This window comes from Eulemur rufifrons, unplaced genomic scaffold (genome assembly GCF_041146395.1).
Source record: "Eulemur rufifrons isolate Redbay unplaced genomic scaffold, OSU_ERuf_1 scaffold_58, whole genome shotgun sequence".
NCBI lineage: Eukaryota > Metazoa > Chordata > Mammalia > Primates > Lemuridae > Eulemur > Eulemur rufifrons.
The window spans coordinates 1,468,573-1,477,500 of record NW_027182840.1 but is presented as its reverse complement, the minus strand read 5'-3'; the positions used below and the strand labels follow the sequence as shown (position 1 = coordinate 1,477,500).

Sequence of the window (8,928 nt, the reverse complement as noted above, 5' to 3'; positions counted from 1 at the left end):
GGACTGGCGTGACTTTCATCGCAATCTCCCCCCCCCCGGACACACACACATAGAGACACACCCTCCCGGCAGGGAGCACCCTGAGTGGTCGTGCAGATGTCGCTGCTGCATGCGGCCTCCGCATGGGTTCGCTGGTTGACCAGATGTCTGGTCCTTGGGTGGTTGACTCAGATGTCTGGTCTGTGGTTGTCGTCCTGACAGGGGAGGCTTCGGGACGATTTGGTCTCTCTGGCCTCGCTGCCCCTAGGGGTCACCCTGCGATCGGTTTTCTTCTCGCGCGGGGGCGAGGGGGCGCTCCGGAGCATTCCTCTTCCTCTCGGAGTTTCTGTCTGCAGTCTCTCGACTTGCTCTCACTCCCCTACCTGCTGTGTGACTTTCTTTTTGGTCCTTTCATTTTATCTATTCTCTCTTTGCCTTTTCCTGCCCGCCTTTCCGCTCCCCCCCCCCCCCGGATTCATGGTTTCACGTCACGCGGGTGACGTGCCGACACACCAGGAGGCCCTTCTCACACGTGCGCGTGAACACGCAATCAACACGTTTATGAACTAGAAAGGGATCTGGTGTGACTTTGCTATATTTCCCCTCCCCTCCTCCCCGCGCTGAGAATGAGTTTTCCCCGGGCTCGTGTGCCCGCCTGGGAATCGGCTGCAGACGCCATGGCCCCGGGTCGACCACATGTTGCCCTGGGGTCCACCAGATGTCTCTGGCGAATTGGGGCCCTAGGGTGCTTGTGACGGTGTGGTCACTAGGTGTCGCTCTGGGCTCAGTATTCTTCACTTCTCGCTGTGACTTTGGTCTCTTTTTTTCGAAATTCTTTTCTTTCTTCCTCTTTTGCCCTGTTTCCATTTTTCCTTCTTAATCTCTTCTCTCTTTTTTGTTGCTTTTTTTTCCACGGCAGATGGGTGATGTGTGTGTGGAGGAACGCGGCATCAGGGAGAAGACACATCTCACACGTGCTCGGGAACACCCGATCGTCACGCTTCTGAGTACCGACCGATGGATCTGGTCCCGAATTTTTTAATAGTTTTCTCCTCTCTCTCTCTCTCTCTCTCTCTCTCCCCCCCCTTCCTTCTCTTTCCTTTCTCTCCCTTCCTTTCTTTCTTTCTCTCGCTCTCTCGCTCTCGCTCTTCTTTTTCTTCTGACAGAGTCTCTCGTTCTGTTGCCCTGGCTAGAGTGCCATGGCGTCAGCCTAGCTCACAGCAATCTCAAACTCCTGGGCTCAAGCGATCAGACTGCCTCAGCCTCCGAGTAGCTGGATTACAGGCATGTGCCAGCATGCCCAGCTAATTGGATATACGTGTGTGTGTGTGTGTGTGTGTGTGTGTGTATATATTTATATATATATATATATATATATATATTTTTTTTTTTTTTTTTTTTTTTTTTTTGAAACAAAGTCTCACTCTGTTGCCCAGACTAGAGTGCCGTGGCGTCAGCCTAGCTCACAGCAACCTCAAACTCCTGGGCTCAAGCGATCCTACTGCCCCAGCCTCCCGAGTACCTGGGACTACAGGCATGCGCCACCGTGCCCGGCTAATATTTTTCTGTATATATTTTTAGATACTGTTTCTGTATATATTTTTAGATATATAGTTTCTTTCTATTTTTAGTAGAGATGGGGGTCTCGCTCTTGCTCAGGCTGGTCTCGAACTCCCGACCTTGAGCGATCCACCCGCCTCTACCTCCCAGAGTGCTAGGATTACAGGCGTGAGCCACCCCGCCTGGCGTGTACGTTCTGTATTCACAGCCAGACGGAAGGCAGGGAGAATGTTACCCTTTCAAAGCCGCCCTGCTCGCCTCTCAGCCCACCGATGGCACTCTGAATCCCGTGGCATTCCTTCACTCAGCTGAATTCTTCAGCACCCGACCCCCCCCCCCACCCCACCCCCGTGCCACGGGAGTTCGTTCTCATGGCAGAGCCATCGAGGCTGTTGCCACACGTGTTGTAGGTGCCTAGGCAGACTGTGCCCTGGCCCCGAGGAGGTACGGAACCGCCTATCGCCTCGGGAGGGAGGGACAAGATGTGTCCGTGTCCAAGGCGACGTCCTGTCGATCACGAGGAGGCCTGCAAAGGCTCGTATCTGCCAGGCATTGAGCCACATCACGTGAAACACCGGTGTGTTCCTTCACTTAGGTGGTGTCGCGTGTTGATACTCACAGAGGATGATAAACCCACTCGCATGCCGGCTGAGCCCCCTGTGTCTCCTCCTCTATCCACTGAGGGAAAAAACCGCAACGAAAGGTAGAAAACCACAGGGGGGGGGGAAGAGAGCCCGTCGCTCTCCCTATGTGACCGTCCGGAGTGCTCGTTCAGATGGAGGAGTGTGTTTGTGTGTGTGTGTGTGTGTGTGTGTGTGTGTGTGTGTTTCATTGATTTTGGTGCCATCTTTTCTCTGCAGCTGCGTCAGAGGACAGCGATTTTTTCCGATTTTCACTCCGCTGAGTGAATTGCCTTTTTGAAGAGAATGTCCACAGGAAGCCTACGGTCCTCCCGCGGGGGTGGCCCTCACTCTAGAAATGAATCTCGTTTCTTGAACGGAGGGGACTTGTTGACGCCATCATGCTTTCGGGACGACTTCTCGGACGCTAGCTTTGGACCGCAACATAGGTGCCCCCGACATTGCCTCAAGGGTTCCGTGGTGCCTCCTGTCAAGAGACCCCACCGACCGTCCCCAGCCTGCCCGCTCAAGGGAGCCGGGCCCCTTCTGATCTGTCCGCCCGCCGGTGAAGCTCCCTCCCGAGGGTCGGGAAAGCCCACCTGTTTTCCCAGTTCGGTTGAATGATGGGGCACCCGGGCAGGGCACTGGCACCGAGTGACTCCATTCTGAGTCTGTCTGCTCTGGGGGGCGGGGGCGGGGGCGGGGGCGGGGGCGGGGGCGGGTGGGGGGGCAGTTCCGTCTCGACCCGGTGGCCTCCTACCGACTGACTCGATGGGACGGACCATTCTCACTCAGGATCGTGTACCTTCTTGGCCTAGGCACATCCCGGCACTGAAAGCCACTTTTCGGGGACACTCTCCCACGTACAGATAGATGGCCTGCACGAGTGCTCTTCCTTTCTCGAAACACTGGAAATCTGTCCTCAATTTTACCTGACCTACCTGACGGTGTGTGATAAAGGAGCATAGAACCCTCAGCCACCCTCCACCTTCCCGCTGTCCCGAGAGACAGTGCCGAGCGTGAAATTCTATCCCTGACTCTCTGTGTCCACCGGAACGTGGCCTGACTGCAGTGACGTCAGCTACGTCAAGTCGTTCTCTGGGTAGGGAAAGAACTTAACCAGATAGGCCCTATCGGTCGCTTCTCTGTTCTGATAGTTTTGTGGCAGCCATTTCTTTCCCCCTCTCTTTTCTTTTTCTGTCTCTCTCCCCCACCCCCACCCCCAAATTCTTTCTACGAAGACGTTTAGGATGTCAGATTCTGGCCACATGCCCCCCCCTAGGCATACGGGGGCCAGCATAGACAAAGGTCTTCGGTACCAAGTGTTCATTCCACGGTGACAGATATTGCCACTCTTGTATTGACCAGGGCGAGATGGTGAGTGGGTCAACTCTGAAACTCCCTGTACTCTACTTCTCTCTTGGGTAGGTCCCTGCCCCAACCCTCCGGCTTCTAGCACACACCCAGGGGCACTCTCTCCTCTCTGGATAAAGTTCCAGATGATCCGATCCGCTCCGAGGAGGAAGGGGAGCTGGCCGGGCCACCCACTGTGCGCCCCACCCCCGTCAGTCATAGGGTCCGTTCTTTTCAGGATGACACCGGCAGCGGTTGCTGGGTGTCACCTAGCGGCCACTTTGATCAGACCTCGGGATCCGGAAAGTCAGGTGACGTTGGGAGTTTAAGAGCTGACTCCCGGGAGGTGTGGAGGGCGGGGAGGAGAGCACGGTCCGGACGGTCCCACCCTCTTCTTCCCGGGCCCGCAGCTCTGGGCCCGCCCGGGGCAGCCCTAGCCTCTAGCGGGTCTCCGCCCACCCGCCCTGTTGTCTGCGGGAGGCGCCCCTCCTCCCGCTCTCTGCCTCCTCCCGGGACCGTAGGCCTCTGCCCGTCGTCTTTTTTATTTTTATTTTTTCCCTTTTGTTTGTTTCTCTTTTATCTTGTGTTTTAGGCTTATCGAATATCATATCGTATAAAAACTTAAATCACAGAATGAATTATATTAAGTAACAAGATGTGGCTTTTTATCCTACGCCGAGAACGATGAATTTTTCTCTTCGTGTCCATTTTCCTGTCCTGGAAGAAATACAAAGTTGCTCGTGATACTTCCCCATCATCTTCCAGTTTCCCCGACTGTCAACACGATGTATTCGATCGTATATCTTTGTGTGTGCACGTGGGCGCCTGTACCTATTTCTTTTCGGCATCAGTCTCAGGTCTTTTGGCACCTAGGGGGGAAAAAGGAGAAACCAATAAAGGACAGAAAGACGTTCTGTCGTTTTACGCTCCCCACCACCACCACCACCACCACCACCACTTTTGGGAGCTTGTAGTCTGGCCTATGTCCCCAAGGCAGGTTAAATCTTTTCTTAAAACTCCCAAGTGGTCCCCTGCCCCGCCCCCCCCCCCCAGGTGGGCGGCCGGCAGAGTTCACAGGCTTTGTTTTTGGCAGAGCCTGGACGATTGAAATAATTAACCACAATCAACGCTAAAGCTGAGAACCCCTCCCCCCCTCATTAAAAGCTCTGTATTTCTGCCTAGCCCTATGTTCGGGGAAATTCGGAGGCTTGAGATGGGAAGGTCTACCCTATTTTCTCCTTTACCGGCAAAATAGACTCTCTCTTTCCTTCCTCCTCAAACAGCTTGTCCTCGTTATTCGGCCTCGTGGGCAAGTGGCCGAGCTTTCGGTAACACCAAGTCTTCTAAGTTGTGTTGTGTTATCGGTCTTGTTTTCTTTCTTTTCTTTTCTTTTCTTTTCTTTTCTTTCTTTTTTTTTTTGAGACAGGATTTCTTTCACTCTGTCCTCTCCCAGGCCGCCTTGGCCTGATTGTAGCTCACAGCAAGCTCCAAATCCAGGGCTTAAGTGATCCTCTCTGCCTCAGCCTTCTGAGTAGCTGGGACTATAGGCAAATGCTGCCACACCCGCCATAATTTTTCTTTTTTTTTTTTTTTGTTGGTAGAGATGAGGTCTCATCGTGTTACCCAGGCTGGTCTCCAGCTGCTGGGCTCAAGTCACGCTCCCGTCTCTGCCTCCCAAGTTGCCGGGATCACGGGCATGAGCCACCATGGCCAGCCAGGTTATTTAAAGGTGATCGCTTTGCTATCCTGATACAAAACCCCAAATGTGCGAGTTTAAGGCACCAGACGGAGGGAGTCCCCACACTACATCGTCACGAACATTGAGGGTGGCTCACGAAACAGCTGGGATGTGGCCACACAGTAGTGATCGAGGAGATATATTCTAGTGGGATAGCAGAAATATAGAATGTCCTGAAGACACTAAATGTCGGAATGCCACAGCAGTCAATGGCTGACAAACTTCCATTCCATCGTGTCATGGTAGGCGGCTTACTTTTCTCCTGCTCCCTCGGTATGATTAAGGCCTGACGTAGAAAATGTCTACGTCTCATCCAAATCCATCGAGACGATGGAAGGGGGAACTGGGAGAGGAATAAAGAAAAACAAGAGGGGGAGAAGGAGGAAACTGCCTCCCCTGCCCCCATGCTACCCAATTAATAAATGAAGAATGGGCCGGGCGCGGTGGCTCACGCCTGTAATCCTAGCACTCTGGGAGGCCGAGGCGGGTGGATTGCTCAAGGTCAGGAGTTCGAGACCAGCCTGAGCGAGACCCCGTCTCTACTAAAAATAGAAAGACATTATATGGACACCTAAAAATCTATATAGAAAAATTAGCCGGGCATAGTGGCGCATGCCTGTAGTCCCAGCTACTCGGGAGGCTGAGGCAGTAGGATCGCTTAAGCCCAGGAGTTTGAGGTTGCTGTGAGCTACGCCACGGCACTCACTCTAGCCTGGGCAACAAAGTGAGACTCTGTCTCAACAAAAAAAAAAAAAAAATAAATGAAGAATGGCCTCTTCCCTCCTCTTCCCAACCCCTAACTATGCCTGGAGGTGTATCGTAGGCCTACAGTCCTAAGAAATGTACAACTACTGATAGTAATGGGAAGAAATGCAGTCTAATAGGTTTCTGTGCAGTGGGACACCTGGCCAGGGCACTTACGGTGAATGGAGCTTGCAGGGCGGGCGGGAGGTTGCTCTGGGTGAGTCTGTGAGTTGGCGGTGAGTGGTGAGTGAATGTGAAGGCCTAGGACATTACTTACTGTAGGTTTTCATAAACCCTGGACACTTAGGCCACACGACATTTACCTTTAGAAATTTCTTTCTTCAATAATACATTAACCTTAGCTTACTGTAAGTGTTTTCACTTCATAAACTTTTCCATGGTGGTTTGGCTTTTTTTTTTTTTTTTGTTTGTTTGTTTGTTTGTTTTTCTTTCTTTTAAACTTTTGGACTCTTTTGCAACACCACGACTTAAAACACAAATGCGTTGCACTGTTGTACACAGATATTTTCTTTCTCTGTGTCCTTATGTGTTCCGTAAGCTTTTTCCTACTTTTAAAGTTTTTATCGTTCTATGCACTTTTCAAAATAATAAAAACTAAAACGGGGGGGGGTGGGAGAGGGAAGGAGAGAAATACACACACATGAATATGTTTCCCAAGTGAACTGAGGAAGGGGGCCGAGTCAAGGTTCTCAGGGAGCCACCAGTGATGAAACGGTCAGGCTCAGAATCAGCATTGCAGAGTGGCTGCAGAGCCGGGGGGCCTGGACTGGCTACCTGGACGACACTCCGTGTTTGGTAACTTGGCGAGTCATACATCCTCTTGAGCCTCAGCCTCTTCATCTGCAAATGCAGAAATCATGGTGCCTACCCCACAGGGATATTGTGCAGAGTGAAAAAGCAAATGCAGGCAAAGCCCACAGAAGCACGCGTGGTAAACAGTAAGCCTTTAATCGTGGTCACAGTCGTTGTTATAGGATCATCTTCCTATGTCCTTGTCTTTTAAAGATTAGCAGAACCTCCCAGAAGATGAGAATGGGCTCCCCCTGAGCAAGTCTCGGCTGTAAAGTCACAGGCATGTTGAGCATGTGGCACAGAAGGCAGAATAAAAACCTGATCCCGGAACATTATGTTCCTGCAGGACATGAAATCATTGAAGGTATGGGAAATCCTACCTCATATCCGTTTTACTAGAACACCTATGATTGCGTACGCACATGGACGCACGCGCACGCGCACCCCAAACTTTTTGAGCTTCACAAAACAGCGTAACCAAGGAACACACTATGATGCTTCTTAGCGATCTATTTAGGCCCAGGTTACTCGTCACTCTGAGCCTGCCTCCTTATCTGTCCAATGAGAATAGTGTTTGTCACAATTATCGTCATCGTCATCCTACCTAACGCTTCTGGTAAAATTGAAGTGTGAGAACACCCGCTAGACAGAAAATCCATGTTATCTCTCAATTTTTCTTCCTCCTGATTTCTATCTGAATCTGTGAGCTCGCTTTGGTTCACTTCGGTTTTTCAAGAGGCTCCGGTTACCTTCTCTCCCACCTATATCGGATTGGGTCTGACGGAAGAAAGAAGGAAAAAAAAAAAAAAAACATAGTAAAGAAAGCAGAACAACATTTGTTTCTGAAGCAACCGATCAAACATTGCTGATGAGCCGGTCTTTTCTATTTCAGTAAACCAAGGAGGCCTATTGTCACGAGGATGTGAGGGGCCCGGGTAAGATTGGATGATTACCCCTAAAGGAGACAAAGCAGACAGACTATGGCACATGTGATCTTAGCCAAGAGAATAAACAGTGACCTCTCTGCCGAGTTGGGCCTTAGCATACCAAAGGGAAATAAAGGTGTAATAGGATGCTCAATTTTTACTCTGGAAACAGAGGTTGGTTGGGCACTGAACTGAGAACACTGAATTTTTTACCCTCCTTGATATTCACATAGGCTTAGAGGAGGCAAAAAAAAAAAAAAAAAAAAAAGAATACTGAGCCTATAAGTCATCCCTAAAACTCGGATTTTATGTTCCCTTGCCTTTTCATAACTGAGCAACACACAACATTAAAGAATGGACACAGGCCGGATGCGTTGGCTCAGGCCTGTAAACTTAGCACTCTGGGAGGCCGAGGCGGGAGGATCGCTCAAAGTCAGGAGTTCGAGACCAGCCCGAGCGAGAGTGAGACCCCCCGCCCCCGTCTCTACTAAAAATATAGAAAGAAATTGTCCAGACAACTAAAAATATATAGAAAAAAATTAGCCGGGCATGGTGGCACATGCCTGTGGTCCCAGCTCCTGGGGAGCCTGAGGCAGGAGGATCGACTGAGCCCAGGAGTTTGAGGTTGCTGTGAGCTAGGCTGACGCCACGGCACTCACTCTAGCCCGGGCAACAGAGTGAGACTCAGTCTCGGGGGGGGGGGGGGGACCCAAAAACAAACAAACAAACAAAAAAACTGGAAGGGACACAGACTTCCACAGGTTTGTGTGTGGCCCCTTTTACTTATTAACGCTACAGGACCTTAATTATTTGTGCTCTGAATCTGATATTCAAATTATCCTTGTGGCCAACGCGTTTGAACAGTAGATGGTAGGGGAAGAAGAGTTCACCTCCTGAATAGATGACAAGTAACGGGAGTACTGGTGAAATTACAAGTGGCTTACGTTTACACACTGAAAATCCCAGTTAGCCGCTACCATGAGTTCAAAGAAGAGATCTAAATTTCTGACCCTATGACCCTAAAAGATATTTCCTCCCATGGTGTCACAGATAAAAATAAAACTGCATCCTAGCACTTTGGGAAGCCTAGGGGGAAAGGATCGCTTGAGGCCAAGAGTTTGAAGTTGCAGTGATCTATGATGATGCTACTGCACTTTAGTCTGGGAAACAGAGTGAGGGCCCGTCAAAAGAAAAA

The 8,928-nt window shown here is 50.7% G+C and overlaps 2 pseudogenes; both read right to left on the bottom strand.

Annotated features, from left to right (window-relative positions):
* Positions 1–465: 465 nt before the first annotated feature.
* Positions 466–557, bottom strand: LOC138379536 (small nucleolar RNA U13; annotated as a pseudogene).
* Positions 558–892: 335 nt separating this feature from the next.
* On the bottom strand, positions 893–1,002 carry LOC138379537 (small nucleolar RNA U13; annotated as a pseudogene).
* Positions 1,003–8,928: the final 7,926 nt, after the last annotated feature.